The 17,882-nt window shown below is 43.0% G+C and overlaps 1 pseudogene; it reads right to left on the reverse strand.

Annotated features, from left to right (window-relative positions):
• Positions 1-2,778: 2,778 nt before the first annotated feature.
• Positions 2,779-16,192, reverse strand: LOC123490808 (annotated as a pseudogene).
• Positions 16,193-17,882: the final 1,690 nt, after the last annotated feature.

Genomic DNA, 17,882 nt, shown 5'->3' on the forward strand with positions numbered 1-17,882 from the left:
GACACTCGTTGCCTCTGATTGGGAACCACTCTGGCCAACACAGAAATACACCACATAGAATATACACACCCTGGCTCAACATATAGAGTCCCCAGAGCCAGGGTGTGACAGAAGGTCAGTCAATACGGAACATTTCAAGAACTTTGAAAGTTTCTTCAAGTGTAGTCGCAAAAACCATCAAGCGCTATGATGAAACTGAGCTCTCATGAGCGCCGTGCTCACTGTTAGAGCAGCGCTTGTATCGCCAAGGTAGTGGGTTCGATCCCGGGACCACCCATACACAAAAAAAATAAAATAAATGTATGCACGCATGACTGTAAGTCGCTTTGGATAAAAGCGTCTGCTAAATGGCATATTTTTATATTTATGAGGACCGCCACAGGAATGGAAGACCCAGTTACCCCTGCTGCAGAGGATAAGTTCATTAGAGTTACCAGCCTCAGAAATTGCAGCCCAAATAAATGCTTCACAGAGTTCAAGTAACAGACACATCTCAACATCAACTGTTCAGAGGGGACTGTGTGAATCAGGCCTTCATGGTCGAATTGCTGCAAAGAAACCACTACTACAGGACACCAATAAGAAGAAGAGACCTGCTTGGGCCAAGAAACATGAGCAATGGACAATAGACCGGTGGAAATTTGTCCTTTGATCTGGAGTCCAAATTTGAGATTTTTGGTTCAAACTGCCGTGTCTTTGTGGGTGAACGGATGATCTCTGCATGTGTAGTTCCCACCGTAAAGCACGGAGGAGGAGGAGTTATGATGTGGGGGTGCTTTGCAGGTGACACTGTCTGTGATTTATTTAGTATTCAAGGCACACTTAACCAGCATGGCTACCACAGCATTCTGCAGCGATACGCCATCCCATCTGGTTTGGGCTTAGTGGGACTATCATTTGTTTTTCAACAGGACAATGACCCAACACACCTCCAGGCTGTGTAAGGGCTATTTTACCAATAAGTAGAGTGATGGAGTGCTGCATCAGATGACCTGGCCTCCACCATCCCCCGACCTCAACCCAATTGAGATGGTTTGGGATGAGTCGGACGGCAGAGTGAAGGAAAAGCAGCCAACAAGTGCTCAGCATATGTGGGAACTCCTTCAAGACTGTTGGAAATACATTCCAGGTGAAGCTGGTTGAGAGAATGCCAAGAGTGTGCAAAGCTGTCATCAAGGCAAAGGGTGGCTAATTGAAGAATCTCAAAAATAAAATATATTTTGATTTGTTTAACACTTTTTTGGTTACTACATGATTCCATTTGTGTTATTTCATAGTTTTGATGTCTTCACTATTATTCTACAATGTAAAAAATAGTAAAAATAAATAAAAACCCTTGAATGAGTAGGTATGTCCAAACTTTTGACTGGTACTGTACATGTCAGTACATACACACAACAAGAGAAGGCTATGGTGATAGTCTCTATACAGGGAGGACAAGCACAGAAAGAGAGAGAGCTGTGACTGTTGGGGACAAAATACATTATGAGAATAACTGTGAGAACACTAGCAACGTTCCTAGCAACAAGACTTACTGGAGAGAAAAAAAGAGCACAGCACAGCTGCTTTTTGTGCATATCTTAACCATCTCTCCTGCTTCATATTGGTTACTCAAATTAAGTAGCTGACGTCACTGAGCAGCGTTCTGGAGCACACTAGTTCATTTAGTCCTATAACCTAGAATCTAGAAGCATGAGCATACATAAAATACACTTATTGAACACAGTCTGCGAGTGCACTCTAGGAACGACAATGAACTTAACTCAGAACCCTATTTGTTAGTCTAGTAGTAACAGAACAGAGGTGAATGCCCTGTCTCTGTCTAAACTGGAGAACTCACTAGTACAGTCCAAAAGTGTGTAGGCAGCCCAGACAGAATACTCAGTATTTCGCTAGATACCGGTTACTCACCCATGTTGACAAATCCAATGTCCACATATATTTTGGCACACAGGGATCCCAGTAAATAGCCAAACACAGGACCAATGACTGCTATGGTCTGAACGCAGCCTGAAATATGAAAGACACACAAGCACGCACGTACGCACGCGCGCACACACACACAGAGCAATTGATTTATTATACTAAACAGAGACAGCTCCATAAGGCAGTCAACAATAAGACGGTTGTTGTGTGATTTCTAAAAGGTCAAAGAGCGTTCGTCCATTCATGTTATCACAAAGAGCTAGATTCAATCAGATCAAGCGTTAACCGGTGATAGCAGACACCCGCATAACAGATGTTTTGGCAGCGTGCGTTACAGCCCCACTTGCGTTAGAAGTTCAGAAAGAGAAAGTGTAGGCTATATATAAATAATTACGCTCACATTGAAAAATCATTAAACTAAATAATTATGATTTTTTATTATCCTAATCGAGATGTAGATTACATCTCACGTTCCAGTGTTCGAACTTGTTAAAAAAGGCTGCATGGGATTTCTGTTAATGTGACTCTGTGCAGCCAATGGCAATGTCTGCTTTACGTGTAAAGCTGGGAGCCACTTGTGGATTAGACAGCTCTAATGCAGTTCCACCTCCCACACCATTTAAACATCAGCTATGTGGATGTCGGCTAAAGCAGATCTGATTGAATCGGTCCCTTGGTGTATGAATCAGATTTGAAAGGCAGTTTATTCAGACTGTCAAATCTACTTAACATATGGACGATTGTACTTCAAATCATGCACAGTGACATTATCTAAAGTGTGTTTGTATTTCCAATTGGTGTATTACCAATGTAAATGCAGCATTTTCCTCCCTGGCGAAATCATCTATATACGAGATCCCAAGGGGCTGCACTGGAGTCTCCCCGATCCCTCGTAAGACATTCCCCAGGAACACATATATCCACATGGAGAGGTTGGACTCTCCTTCACAACCTACTGGGAAGGGGGAGGGAGAGAGAGAATAGTTACAGAGCACTGTGTGTGTGTGTGTGTGTGTGTGTGTGTGTGTGTGTGTGTGTGTGTGCGCGCGCACGTGTTTGCATGTATGTATGCACATGAGCATGTGTGTAGGTGACACACCTGTCCCTGTGCTTGGTGCCTCAGAAAGCGGGTCACCCGAAGCGGAGGGTGACAACAGGCGCGCTGGACATGGGGAGAGGTTATTGGTTGAATTCACTGACGATCGGATTGACGTTTCGAACTTATAGCTGCGTACAAAACACCAATGCGACTGTTTAGCGAAGGGAGTGAAGAAAGCAGCACGTTAAACAGTAGAGAGGACAGAGACAAAGCAGAACATGAGTGCTTTGGATATGCAATGAAACATTTAGGAAACAACGTTTTATACATTCAAGCACGTCATGTTATAAGCAATACTTAATGATAGGAAGTAGCTTTCCTGGCTTCCCCTGTAAAATACAAACAATTGGCGACTAGGGAATGTTTTTCTGAAAAACATCTAACAGCTGTAAAATGCATTTCAGTAAAGAGACTCCATAAAGTGCGCATATATTCTTTAAGATTCACTATGTTCCCATCTTGTGGGATGGGATAATACATTCTGACTGATCAAACTTTCATGACCAAGCCAAGCTAATGAGAACACATGATAACACACAACCATGCTTCATCCCACAAACGATGCTATACAATATATAAAATATGTACAAAATACGGTATATTAGCATATCATACAGAGTCAGTGATATCCGTCCTTTATCAGACTTTATCCAAACACACAGAAATACAGTGCATTCAGAAAGTATTCAGACCCCTTGACTTTTTCCACATTTTGTTACGTCAATCTACACACAATACTCCATAATGACAAAGTGAAAACAGGTTTTTAGAAATCTTTGGAAATGTACCTTATTAACATAAGTATTCAGACCCTTTGCTATGAGACTCAAAATTTAGCTCCGGTGCATCCTGTTTCCATTGATCATCCTTGAGATGTTTCTACAACTTGATTGGAGTCCACCTGTGGTAAATTCAATTGATTGGACATGATTTGGAAAGGCACACACCTGTCTATATAAGGTCCCACAGTTGACAGTGCAAGTCAGAGCAAAAACCAAGCCATGAAGTCGAAGGAATTGTCCGTAGAGCTCCAAGACAGGATTGTGTTGAGGCACAGATCTGGGGAAGGGTACCATAAAATGTGTGCAGCATTGAAGGTCCCCAAGAACACAGTGGCCTCCATCATTTTTAAATGGAACAAGTTTAGAACCACCAAGACTCTTCCTAGAGCTGGCCCGCCCGGCCAAACTGAGCAATCACGGGGAGAAGGGCCTCGTCAGGAAGTGCCCAAGAACCTGGTGGTCACTCTGACAAGAGCTCCAGAGTTCCTCTGTGGAGATGGGAGAACCTTCCAGAAGGACAACCATCTCTGCAGCCTCCACCAATCAGGTCTTTATGGTAGAGTGGCCAGACTTAAGCCAAGACAGGAAGGTTCACCTTCCAACAGGACAACAACCCTAAGCACACAGCCAAGACAATGCAGGAGTGGCTTCAGGACAAGTCTCTGAATGTCCTTGAGTGGCCTAGCCAGAGCCCGGACTTGAATCTCTGGAGAGACCTGAAATAGCTGTGCAGCGACGCTCCCCATCCAACCTGACATAGCTTGAGAGGATCTGCAGAGAAGAATGGGATAAACTCCCCAAATACAGGTGTGCGAAGCTTGTAACGTCATACCCAAGAAGACTCGAGGCTGTAATCGCTGCCAAAGGTGCTTCAACAAAGTAATGGGGTATTGTGTGTCGATTTAATCAATTTTAGAATAAAGCTGTAACGTAACAAAATGTAGAAAAAGTCAAGGGGTCTGAATACTTTCCTAATGCACTGTAGACTGACATTTCCTTTAAACAGGGGATAACTGGAAACATGATTCAGACTAGAGTACACACACGCGCACAGGCACACACTTACACACATATCCAGATAAGCTTTAGCTTACTGTACCACAAGTGCATTCAAAAAAGCATTTCGCACCCCAATAACATCTGCTAAATATGTGTATGCGATAACATTTGATTTGAAAAAGAGCTGGAAATTAATCCTCCTTCAAAATAAAAGTCAAAAAACCTCACCGTCCGATGAGGAAGTGTGGCAGAGCGATGATGAATGTTCCCACTGCCATCAGTACACAGCCCATGGCTATGATCTTGGGCCGATGCAGCTTTGCACCAAAGTAACTCACAAATGCTATCACCAACAGGTTACCTGGTAGGGGGACAGACAGACACAGAATTGGTCTGTTCTTAGTTCCCATTTCAATTCTCAAATTGATAAATCTGATTAATTGAAATTCAATTCACGAATTGGAAAAGTAAAATGTTAAGGTTATTCTAGTTACAACTCTATTTCGATTCCATTCCTGAATGGATTCTTGAATTGTCGAGTTGACATGGAACTGAACCCAGTTCAATTTATTCACAATCACAATGCCTAATTCCTCTCATTGATGTAAGTGTGTTGGCATATTGAGTTTCAACATAGTGGCACCGTTGGTTTCCTAATTCCCACTATAGAGTGATTCCTCACAAAACCCAGACCAAAAAATGATATATGTTGTTGACATATATTTGACATTTGTATCTAAAAGCATAATTGAGAAATAATGAATCAAAGTTGCCAAATTTCTGACATTTTGGCCTCCCTTAACACTCCATAATGTCTCATCTGTAGATGCTACAAAGCAGAAATGTGTGTCATATGAAGCTTTACCGTTTGCGCTGTAATATGAGTAGTATTTTGATTTCAATAACACATTTCTTACAATAATATATTAATATAGAAAAATATAAACATTAATATTGAAAATATACAAAAACTTATTTGGCAAATGTTTCAATATATTGTTAAAAATAATATACTCTATGGGCATATCAAAGTTCCAGAGATGGATCTCTGCTAATTTTAAAGTTATGGCCCATTTAATACAGAGAAATTGGCATAGTAGACAATGTCACCAACCAATCACAGCCCTCCTTTTACTTATATTTACATTTACATTTTAGTCATTTAGCAGACGCTCTTATCCAGAGCGACTTACAGTTAGTGAATACATATTTTTTTATACTGGCCCCCCGTGGGAATCGAACCCACAACCCTGGCGTTGCAAACGCATGCTCTATCAACTGAGCTACATCCCCTGCCGGCCATTCCCTCCCCTACCCTGGACGACGCTGGGCCAATTGTGCGCCGCCCATGAGTCTCCCGGTCGCGGCCAGCTGCGACAGAGCCTGGATTCGAACCAGGATCTCTAGTGGCACAGTTAGCACTGCGATGCAGTGCCTTAGACCACTGCGCCACTCAGGAGTATATATATATATACTTATATATACTTATATACTTATATACTTATATATACTTATATCATTGCACATCCTGCAAACCACCAGCAGAAGGCGACCATTTTGAATCAATTTTCACATTCACTCTGTTGGTAATGCTTACAAATTGGATCATAAGAAAAGAAGAACCCTCCAAATCGAATGACCGAGGGCCAATTGAATGACTGTGCCGTAGCCTGGATAGAGAGAGAGAGGGAGGGGGTTGGGGTAGAGCGAGAGAGAGACAGAGACAGAGCGAGAGGATGGGTGGGTGTGGTGTGTGTGTGTGTGTGTGTGTGTGTGTGTGTGTGTGTGTGTGTGTGTGTGTGTGTGAGTGAGTGAGAGAGAGGGGGGGAGTTGAAAGAACGAGCGAGAGAGAGAGAGCTAGAATGTTAGAGAGAGAGAAAATTGGGTAGTGGAGGAGAGCGGTGGGCGATAAATACCTGAATGAGGTAAAACAAAAGCAGCCATTTCATGATTGAACCAATTGTTGTTTTTCAAGGACGGAGGGATGGAGGGATGACGTCCATTCCATATTAAGGACGTCCATCCGCTCTCACTATTAAGAGGAGTAGGTAGGATATTCTCCCTGTGTGGTTTGGAAAGTCCCACTTCAGAAACCTGCTGTAGAATGCCTCAACTTCTGAACTCCTGAAATAACTGTCCTCTGACTAAGGCCAACCTAGCACTTGGAAATGCCAGGTAGTGAAAGTGTCATTGTGCCCTTCGTTAGTTTAAAATACTGCTTAAGGACAATAACAGTTTTCATTGTGCTGAGAGCTATTGTGCTGAAAACACCTGAACTCACTGACTGTGAATGTGTTTATTTTTCCTTCATTCATTTAGAATACTGTGTGAACTAGAATAACTCCTTTGTTTGTTGCTAAGGGTTTCCCAAAAGGGAAATGTCTCTATGGTTTGAGCAGGTCAAGAGGCACAGAGTACATCCTGATATTAGAGAGTGGTTAAATACAGAAAGGCCTTTGAGGCTAGTCTATGGAGCTCTCCTGAGTTGCTTCAGCACTTTTCTCTTGTTGTTCTCTCTCCCTGTGGTAGGGGCCATTTGAGCCATGACAAGAGGCACACAGCGCATCCTTCAGCTGGCTTCTCCTGGTTTCCGTCTACTCTACACAGAAAGGCCCTTGAGGCGAGCTGAAGGGTGGGACTAAAAATGTAAACTCATGTAAAATATACTGTGTCCGTAAAATGTATATAGGTTCATAACGTTTGTGAAACAGCACAGTTGGAAAATCTATGGCAAATAGAAATCAAAACTGGATGGTCTTCAGAGATAGATGGGAGGGGTTGAGGTAGCTGGGAGGATGGGACTAAAAGCAGACAAAAGATAACTATTGTAAAATATACTGTGTCCGTAAAATGTATATAGTATGTATAAACTGGAAGTTGAAGCCTAAGTGTTGTTGTCCATTAGTTTACTCAAATTAGGGGAGGAGTGGTAGGGTTAGGGAAAAAAAAATAATAAAAAAAACGAAAAAAGGAAACAAAAAAATATATACAAAAAATATATATATATATACAGTGGGGAAAAAAAGTATTTAGTCAGCCACCAATTGTGCAAGTTCTCCCACTTAAAAAATTGAGAGAGGCCTGTAATTTTCATCATAGGTAACGTCAACTATGACAGACTAATTAGAAAAAAACATCCAGAAAATCACATTGTAGGATTTTTAATGAATTTATTTGCAAATTATGGTGGAAAATAAGTGTTTGGTCACCTACAAACAAGCAAGATTTCTGGCTCTCACAGACCTGTAACTTATTCTTTAAGAGGCTCCTCTGTCACCACTCGTTACCTGTATTAATGGCACCTGTTTGAACTTGTTATCAGTATAAAAGACACCTGTCCACAACCTCAAACAGTCACATTCCAAACTCCACTATGGCCCAAGACCAAAGTGCTGTCAAAGGGACACCAGAAACAAAATTGTAGACCCTGCACCAAGTCTGGGAAGACTGCATCTGCAATAGGTAAGCAGCTTGGTTTGAAGAAATCAACCGTAGGAGCCAGTATTAGGAAATGGAAGACATACAAGACCACTGATAATCTCCCCTCGGTTTTGGGGGCTCCGCAGATCTCACCCCGTGAGTCAAAGTGATCCCACAAGAGCGGTGAGCAAAAATCCCAGAACCACACACACGGGAGGACCCTAGTGAATGATCTGCAGAGAGCTGGGACCAAAGTAGCAAAGCCTACCATCAGTAACACACTAACTGCCTGGGACTCAAATCCACTGCAGTGCCAGGCGTGTCCCCCTGCTTTAAAGCCAGTTGTGTCCAGGCCGTCTGAGGTTTGCTAGAGTGCATTTGGATGATCCAGAAGAGGATTGGGGAGAATGTCCTGTGGTCAGATCGGGACCAAAAATAGAACTTTTTGGTAAAAACTCAACTTCGCGTGTTTGGAGGACAAAGATGCTGGGGTGCATCAAAGAACACCATACCTACTGTGAAGCATGGGGGTGGAACATCATGCTTTGGGGTTGTTTTTCTGAAAGGACCAGGCGGACTTCCGTGTAGGAAGAATGAATGGGGCCATGTATCTGAATTTTGAGTGAAAACCTCCTTCCATCAGCAAGGGCATTGAAGATGAAACGTGGCTGGGTCTTTCAGCATGACAATGATCCCAAACATCGGCCGGGCAGCGAAGGGGTGGCTTCGTAGACGCATTTCAAGGTCCTGGGTGGTAGCCAGTCTCCAATCTCAACCCCATAGAAAATCTTTGGAGAGAGTTGAAAGTCTGTGTTGCCCTGGCGACAGCCCCAAAACATCACTGCTCCAGAGGAATCTGCATGGAGGAATGGGCCAAAAATACCAGCAACAGTGTGTGAAACCTTGTGAAGACTTACAGAAAGCGTTTGACCTGTGTCATTGCCAACAAAGGGTATATAGCAAAGTATTGAGAAACTTTTGTTATTGACCAAATACTTATTTTCCACCATAATTTGCAAATAAATTCATTAAAAATCCTACAATGTGATTTTCTGGATTTTTTTCCCTCAATTTGTCTGTCATAGTTCGACGTGTACCTATGATGAAAATTACAGGCCCTCTCATCTTTTTAAGTGGGAGAACTTGCACAAGTGGTGGCCTGACTAACATACTTTTTTCCCCACTGTATATATTTCCCTAAAAATATATAGTGGATTGGAAATTATGCAGACAATTACATTGATGGAATCCACAATCTATCTGCAATATTAAAAGGCCCTTGAGGCAGAGAGGTGTTTCTATACTCCTAAGGCATGGGCTGAAGGAGACTCTATAAGGACACTGCTGACCTGCAAAATGACTAATCAAAATCTAACACTGACCCCTTACTTAACCTAACCTTAACCAAACCCATAAATGGAATTCTGCAGTAGGAAACAGCACCACTGGCTGCTCCACCACCGTTATTGTTTTTGTTGCTGAGCGTAGGGCAGCATGAGTAAAAACAAAATACAGTAAATATAGCTACTTCTGATATTTCTTAATTTCTAGTATTTGTTTGTTTTTTTGAGGCGCGTTATTGTATTGCTAGATACTACTGCACTGTTGGAGCTAGAAACATAAGCATTTCACTGCACATCACATGCGAAGCATGATGTTGTAACTAGGGCCATGACAGTTTCTCAAAGAAGGCTCAATGGTAATCACGTTTATGCGAGGTGTGGGCAGAATGTGTTTCAGTGACTTTCAAACAAAAAATGCATGCTGCCTATAGCGAGTGCCAAACACTGGCCGTGCATTCTGCAAGATTGATTGTTGTTTGAAAGTCACTGATTGTTGCAAGACGAAATGTTGTTCAATATTTTGTTCATCAGTACATGATTGTGTTTATATCTCCTGCCTTGGTATAGGCTCTGAGATGAAATAGGCTACCTTTTCCACAGCAATGTCAAATAATTAAAATAGGCTACGGTCTATTTACTTTTCGAGCATGCTTGGCTATTGAATGAGTGATGGATAAATGGTAGCCTAGTGGTTGTTGTGTAGCGGGAATAAACCAGTCATGTCAGAAAAGGAGAGACATGTCTTCTGCTATATGATTATGATTTAGGCCTATATAATACATGTAAAATAAATATATTAGGCTACATGCTGCTATACTTGCACACCTTCCACATAAGTTAAAAATGGATAAATACCAACCTTTGGAATCTGGTGCACACGAAGGTTTAGTTTTTTCTTTGATAAATGTGGACCCTGAATGACTTCCTAGAAGGCCTTGGTGACCCATTCATTCACATCTCTTCTCTTCCACAACAACATGGATAGAGACGGGAGAAGACCAAAAATAGCCCTGGGGATGAGGGACGAGGAGGGGGTGGGGACAGGAGGATGGGGACCTGTGGCGCCAGACGCTTACTTACCTATCTCAAAGCTCCCATCGATGACACCTGTTAGGTAACCGGGGATGTCAAAGCGTCTCTCCAGCTGGGTTTTGTGCTCTTCATGTAGCTGCCAGACAAGGCCCCTTGCGCAAAGTAGGCAAGCGACAGGGCCACAAGGAACATCTGAAGAGCATGAGGGAAGGAAGAAAGGAGAAAGGGAGGTGGCAGAAAGTGAGAGATAAAAGAAGGGGTGAAAAATGGTGTTATTAATAATTATAAACTGGGTGGTTCGGAGGCCTGAATGCTGATTGGCTGACAACCGTGGTATACCACGGGTATGACAAAACATGTATTTTTACTGCTCTATTACGTCGGTAAGCAGTTTATAATAGCAATAAGGCACCCGAATTGTAGTATATGTCCAATATACCATGGCTAAGGCTGTGTCCAGGCACACCGCGTTGCGTCGTGCTTAGAACAGCCCTTGGCCGCTGGTATATTGCATCCCCTCCCCCTCGTGCCTTTTGTGGTCTACTTATGTCGGATTGTATCAAGATTTTCATCGTCAGAGAGAGGGAAAGGGAGAGTTACCCCTGTGTTGCTCTGATGTACACCACAGCTCTACTTGTCATTGGCTCATTAGCCTATCTTGGCTCCACATTTCCTATTCAATATTCAACCTAGGCCTCCATGATAGAGCACGGAGGAGAGGGAGGATAGAAGAGGGAAAGGAAAAGGAGAGATGGAGGATGAGGAGCAAGGTGTCTGTACTCGGATTAAACCAGGACAAAGAAAGGATTCGGAGTCTACATCAGACTTAAGATGTCTCTTATGTGAAACCGGTGACTCAACCATAGCGACTGATAAGAAATTGTTTTTGACTAGGAAGAGAGGTAACTTTGCGTTATGGATTGGCCTTCAGTCTTAGAAAAAAAAGGTCCCCTATCTAGAGCCTAAAAGGGATCTTCGGCTGTCCTATAGGATAACCTTTTAAAGAACCCATTGTTGGTTCGGTGCCCTTTTGGTTCCAAGTAGAACCCTTTTGGTTCCATGTAGAACCCATGTTCCATGTGACCCAGAGAGTTCTACATGGAACCCAAAAGTATTTTTACTTGAACCCAAAGGCTTTTACCTGGAACCAAAAATAGATTATCCTATGGGGACAGCTGAAGAACCCAGTGTGGGTGCCAGTCTGTTTCTGCTCTCTTGCCATCTCTTGTTTCTACTCTCCTTATAGAACTGTTGTGCCAAACATTGTGACAAGGTTGCAAGATAGCACAAACAATCCGGGACTAGGCTGGAAAGATGAGCTCTAGCATCCATTACATCAGTCTCCCCGCTCTGGGCCCCCTCACGACCGCAACTCCTCCCATCTCTCACCATGAGTAGGTTTGTCTTTTCCGGCGACACATCCACGTTCCCATGGGCTTTTTCCACATCAAAAGACTAGCCGGGAAACTACACTGAACAAAAATATAAACGCCAACATGTAAAGTGTTGGTCCATTGTTTCATGAGCTGAAATAAAAGTTCCCAGAAGCGTTCCATATAAAAAAAAGCGTATTTTCTCAAATGTTTTGCACAAATTTGTTTACATCCTTGTTAGTGGGCATTACTCCTTTGCCAAATAATCCATCCACCTGACAGGTGTTGGCATATCAAAAGCTGATTAAACAGCATGATCATTACACAGAGTGCACCTTGTGCTAGGGGACAATAAAAGGCCACTCTAAAATGTGCAGTTGTGTCACACGACACATGCCACAGATGTCTCAGTCCGGCTTTCAATTTACTCTTGAATTGTAATAGTAGAATGCACAAGGTGACATTTCGAAATTGGTTAGTGCATCATCAGTTTTCATGTCAGTCTTTGCGTACCTTAGAGAGCTATTTATAACTTGTCACAAATGCCCAGATCAACTAGCCCAATCAGCTAATGTTTTTTAGCCTATAGATTTTGTTGTAATGTTTGAGTCACTCAAATATCACATGAATACACATTAGACATGGCAAAATGTATAGAATTGCAAGAAAATGAGCTTTAAAACTGCAACATTCTCTCTGCATCCCATGAAAAAAATGTGTAGAATTGAAGGAAATAAGTTTTAAACCTGCAAAATGTTCTCTCAGCCAACAAGAGGGGTGTGGACAGTTTGTGTCATGAACAGTACTTGTGCCCACTGAAATAGGGAGGCGCTGGGATGTTCCCCAATGCTGGAAGGAGGCTGAGTGAAAAGATTTGGGAACCCCTGCATTAGATGGCGCTCATTCTTAGTATGGGTGAGTCTAGTACATTGATATTTGTTGCTTACTGTATACATTTTTACTAAACAGTAAGTTCTAAATAGTATGATTAGTACACAGTATGGTTTTTGTAAGTGGTGAGAAAGACAGATTTTGGACATGATGAGAAAAAGAGAGCGAAGAGAGAAAGAGGAGAAAAAGAGAGAACAGAGAAAGAGAAAGAGAAACGAGTAGTGTGACGGAAGAAGATGAAAGATAAAAAAAAAAGACAGAGTGAGAGTTGAAAGGAGACCATTTGTGGATTAAATGGCTGGTTAAACAAGAGTTTATGTGAGTCCCCTCAGCTGTGTTCCTCTGCATTGATATACAGCTTTTACAGCACACACTGTCAATCCATCCAGCCACTCCAAACTATAAAACAAACAAACATAGCAATCCGTTATGGTATCATTATGGTTAATTTGAGGCATAAGCAAATTAACTCAAGGTGATAACACCCCAGAAAGCTGTATGAATAGTCTCTGTATGTATGTTCTACACTGGCAGCCAGTCAAAAATCCCTAGAAAGCACAAGCCCAATTACAGACATAAACATCAATTCAGGCTTGGAAACCACAACTGGAAGACAAGTGATATTTCAGGGTCGGATGGGACCTATCTCTCCCAAGTACATTGTAATTCAATATGGTCAGGGGGTTCAAAATGAACTTTCAAGACTGTTGAACGCTTACAATAACATATGCCTCAGTAACGCAACCTTCCACCTCTTTCCTAACCATACTACATACTATTTAGAATGTACTGTTTATCAGCGTATGCAGTAACAACAAATATCAACATACTTCTCATCCATACTGAGAAGGCGTCGTCAAATGCGTAATTGTGCTTGTTCCTCGCCATTCGTACATTTTTGTAGAGCACATCCCCTATTCTGATTATCAGCTGTTGTCGAACACAGGTGGGTGTGAAAAGACGATTCTCTTCCTCAATAGTGTGCAACAAATTCTACTAGATGAAAACCCGAAATGAGTATGTCATCCTAGCATTTAAAGTATACTCGATTTTCACTAGAAAATTTTTTTTATTTGCATACTCAAAACGGCCTACTATTTAGGACACAAGTACGGGTATCCGGACATCTCTCTGTGTCTCTCTCTCCCTCTCACCCTCCTCCCTCTCTAAGTTTTCAGACAGTCAAATCCAGAGCAGCATAGACTGTTGGGCCCAGGCAGAAGGGAGGAATGGCAGGAATAAGGGAAGATAGGAGGAAGGAGAGAAGACCTTATGGTATGGGCAGGCATAAGCTACAGACAACGAACACAATTACATTTTATCGTTGGCAATTTCAGCACTGCACGGAATACCGTGGCGAATCCTGAGGCCCGTTGTCGTGCCATTCATCCGTCAACGTCACCTCATGTTTCAGCTTGATAATGCACAGACCCATGTCGCAGGGATCTGTACACAATTCCTGGAAGCTGAAAATGTCCCAGTTCTTCCAGCCTGAATACTCACCAGACTATGTCGCCAGGCGTCACCCAGTGAGCATGTTTGGGAGGCTCTAATCAGCGGTACGACAGAGTGTTCCAGTTCCCGCCAATATCTTCGCACAGCCAATGAAGAGGAGAGGGACAACATTCTCACAGGCCACAACCAACAGCCTGATCAACTCTATGCGAAGGAGATATGTCGCTACTGCATGAGGCAAATGGTGATCACACCAATACAGACCGATTGTCCCAGATCCACGCCCCTACCTTTTTTTTATAAGGTCTATGACCAACAGATGCATATCTGTATTCCCAGTCATTTGAAATCCATTAAGGTCTAATTTATTTCAGTTGACTGATTTCCTTATATGAACTGTAACTCAGTAAAATCTTTGAAATTGTTGCATGTTGCGTTTATATTTTTGTTCAGTATACATGGTCATAGAGAAGAAGAATCATTCTGATAAAGGAAAATTGACTTCTTTTAACAAAATAGAGGCATACAAACAAGACAAAACAAATGTGGTACGGTGTGGAAATAATAACTTACCACGACTGAAGGAAGTGAGATACACTACTCATGAAGCATATTTTGATCTTTTCTTATTCAAAAACATAAAATACCATAAAATACTGTCAAAAATGAGAAAAAATATTATAATATGATATTTTGGCTCATATCGCCTACTCTGAGCTAGATCACAGTTCGATCACATTACAACTGCATGGAAGCAGCTTAACCTGACCAGCAGCCAAACCCCTTTTGCACATGACCAGAGCCCTCCTGGAGCCCCTCAAGCATCTGAGCCCTAATTTCCCAGAATTTCCCACTACGGCTTTAGGATTTCCTCTGCTGGTAACTCTTGGGGGCTATTGATCAGAAGCAGCAAGAGTAATCTCAGGTGCCTAAGGTTTAGCGAAGAGGTGCTAGGCTAACCGCTAACGGCTAACACAATCCTTTGGCTCTTCTATAATGACATGGCATTTCTCCATTGTCATTCAGACCAGACACTTCGCAGCCTGGTAGGTAGAACACTTTGCATAAGCTTGTCTAGTGGGAACACCATAATTACACTGTCTAGTTGTACCAATATGTATCAACAGAGCAGAGTAGAATGACATGTAGGCCTAGAATACCTCTTACACCTAACAGAAAACCAATAACTCAGTGATCTGCATTTTTAATTAAAAGGCAAACACTGTCTGAGACCAGCTCTGAATTTCTGTTAATACTATCTATCCCTATCTTGTTAGGGAGGATCCAAGATGGCATATGCAGTGCAGTTGTGTATTATGTTGTGTCCCCGTGTAAATAGCCTGTTTTTTAGTTTTTTAGTCTTTTTTTAGTATATATTTCTCTATCTCACTTTCCATCCTTCAACTAAATATACTTTCCTCCAACCCGCCTCACCCAATGTGGAATGGATTCTATTATTTCTTCATACCTTTTATCAAGAACACCGGCTAAACTAGCCAGCTAGCCCGCTAACCGCTTCTTGCTGTTAGCTATTGCTGGTGCTGCGTTGCGGTCTTCACCACTTGTCCGTGGCCTGCACTGCCTACCTACCAGCCAGCTCTAGCCTGGATAGTGGCCCGGCCAGTCTGCACATGTATCAACCCAAAACATTTCGGATTTTCTGCCGCAATCACTGAATCCCTTGGACCTAACAGCAGATCATCACAACTAGCTAGCTGCAACCGTATGGATGTTGTTGTTGGCTAATCACCACTAATCACCACTTGTCCCAGCGAAGCTCACCATTGGCTCGGCCAGGCCCATTTCCCGGCTATCCACCTCTCTGTCACTGGCGGGGCCACCTAGTGCTGCCGCGGAGCCCGCCCGATCCATCACGACTGGTCTGCCGTGCGTCTCGTCTGAGTGGTTTCAACAGCTTCCCGTTGCGCGACCACGAAATCCATCTCTACACCCGGCCCGCACTTTGCAGCGCCCAATCAGCAGCCGTGCCGCTCCTGCTCGCTCGCGCTGTAGCAGCCTACGAACTGCTCCCGGTTACTTACCTATTGCTGTTCACCAGACCTTATGATCACTCAGCTACACATCTGATGCCCGCTGGACTGTTTCCTTTACAGGTACCCCATCCTGTTGATCTGTTTAGCTTCAACCCAAACACTTCATCGCCATTAGCAGTTGTTGTCTTAGCCCTCTCGAATAACACCTGTACTGTTGCGTTATGCCTCTCTCCCATGTCAATATGCCTACCCTATTGCTGTCTAGGTATGTAGTTCTTGTTATGCTATTTTCACTGTAAAGCCCCCCAGAACCTACACTCAGATAGCTTCTTTGTCCCACCCCCCATACACACGGAGACCGGCTCAGTCGGTACCTCCAGTGATGCTATCTCTTTCGCATGTCGTTACGCAGTGCTTAGGTGTACCTCCACTGTACTCATATCCTTCCATATCTCTTGTCTGTACAACTAATGGGCCTGAATCTATTCTTACAAACGGAAATCTGCCCCCGTTTATTCTCTGACCCAATGACTAGAAGACCAGTTCTTAAAGCCTTCAGCACGTATACTTATTATATTCCTCCTCTGTTCCTCTGGTGATGTAGAGTTAACGCAGGCCTCTGTAGGCCCCAGCATCACTCCTACTCCCCCAGTAGCGCTATCATTTGTTGACTTCTTGTAACTTCGTAAAAGCCTTGGTTTCTTGCATGTTAACATCAGAAGCCTCCTCCCCAAGTTTGAGTTATTCACTTGCGTTAGCCACTCTATCCAACCCTGATGTTCCTAGCAGTATCTGAATCCTGGCTTAGGAAGGCCACACCAAAAATTCAGAAATTTCCATCCCGAACTTCTATCATTTTCCATCTAGATAGGGCGGAGTTGCAATCTACTGTGGAGATATCCTGCCAGAGCTCTATCATTCTATCCAGGTCTGTGCCCAAACAGTTTGAGCTTCTACTTCTAAAAATCCACCTTTCCAGAAATAAGTCTCTCACTGTTGCCGCTTGCTACAGACCCTCTCACCTTAGTTGTGCCCTGGACACCATATTCGAATGGCCCCCCATCTATCCTCAGGGTTCGTGCTGCTTGGTGACCTAAACTGGGATATGTTTTACCCGGCTGCGTCCCACAATCTAAACTAGATGCCCTCAATCTCACACAAAGTTATCAAAGGAACCTACCAGGTACAACCTAAATCGTAAACATGGGCACCCTCATAGATATCATCCTGACTAATTTACCCTCTCCATCTTAAATAAGCCATACCCCATTCAAACAATTCCAGAACTAAGAACAGATACCAGCCCCTGGTTCACCCCAGACTTGACTGCCCCCTTCGACCAGCACAAAAACATCCCCTGTGGCGTACTGCATTAACGCATCGAACAGCCCCGCGATATGCAACTTTTCAGGGAAGTCAGGAACCAATATACCACAATCAGTTAGGAAAGCTAAAGGCTAGCTTTTTTCAAACTGAAATTTGCATCCTGTAGCACTAACTCCAAAAAGTTTTGGGACACTGTAAAGTCCATGGAGAATAAAAGACACCTCCTCCCAGCTACCCCACTG

The sequence above is a fragment of the Coregonus clupeaformis genome, unplaced genomic scaffold, assembly GCF_020615455.1.
Source record: "Coregonus clupeaformis isolate EN_2021a unplaced genomic scaffold, ASM2061545v1 scaf4905, whole genome shotgun sequence".
Taxonomy (NCBI): domain Eukaryota; kingdom Metazoa; phylum Chordata; class Actinopteri; order Salmoniformes; family Salmonidae; genus Coregonus; species Coregonus clupeaformis.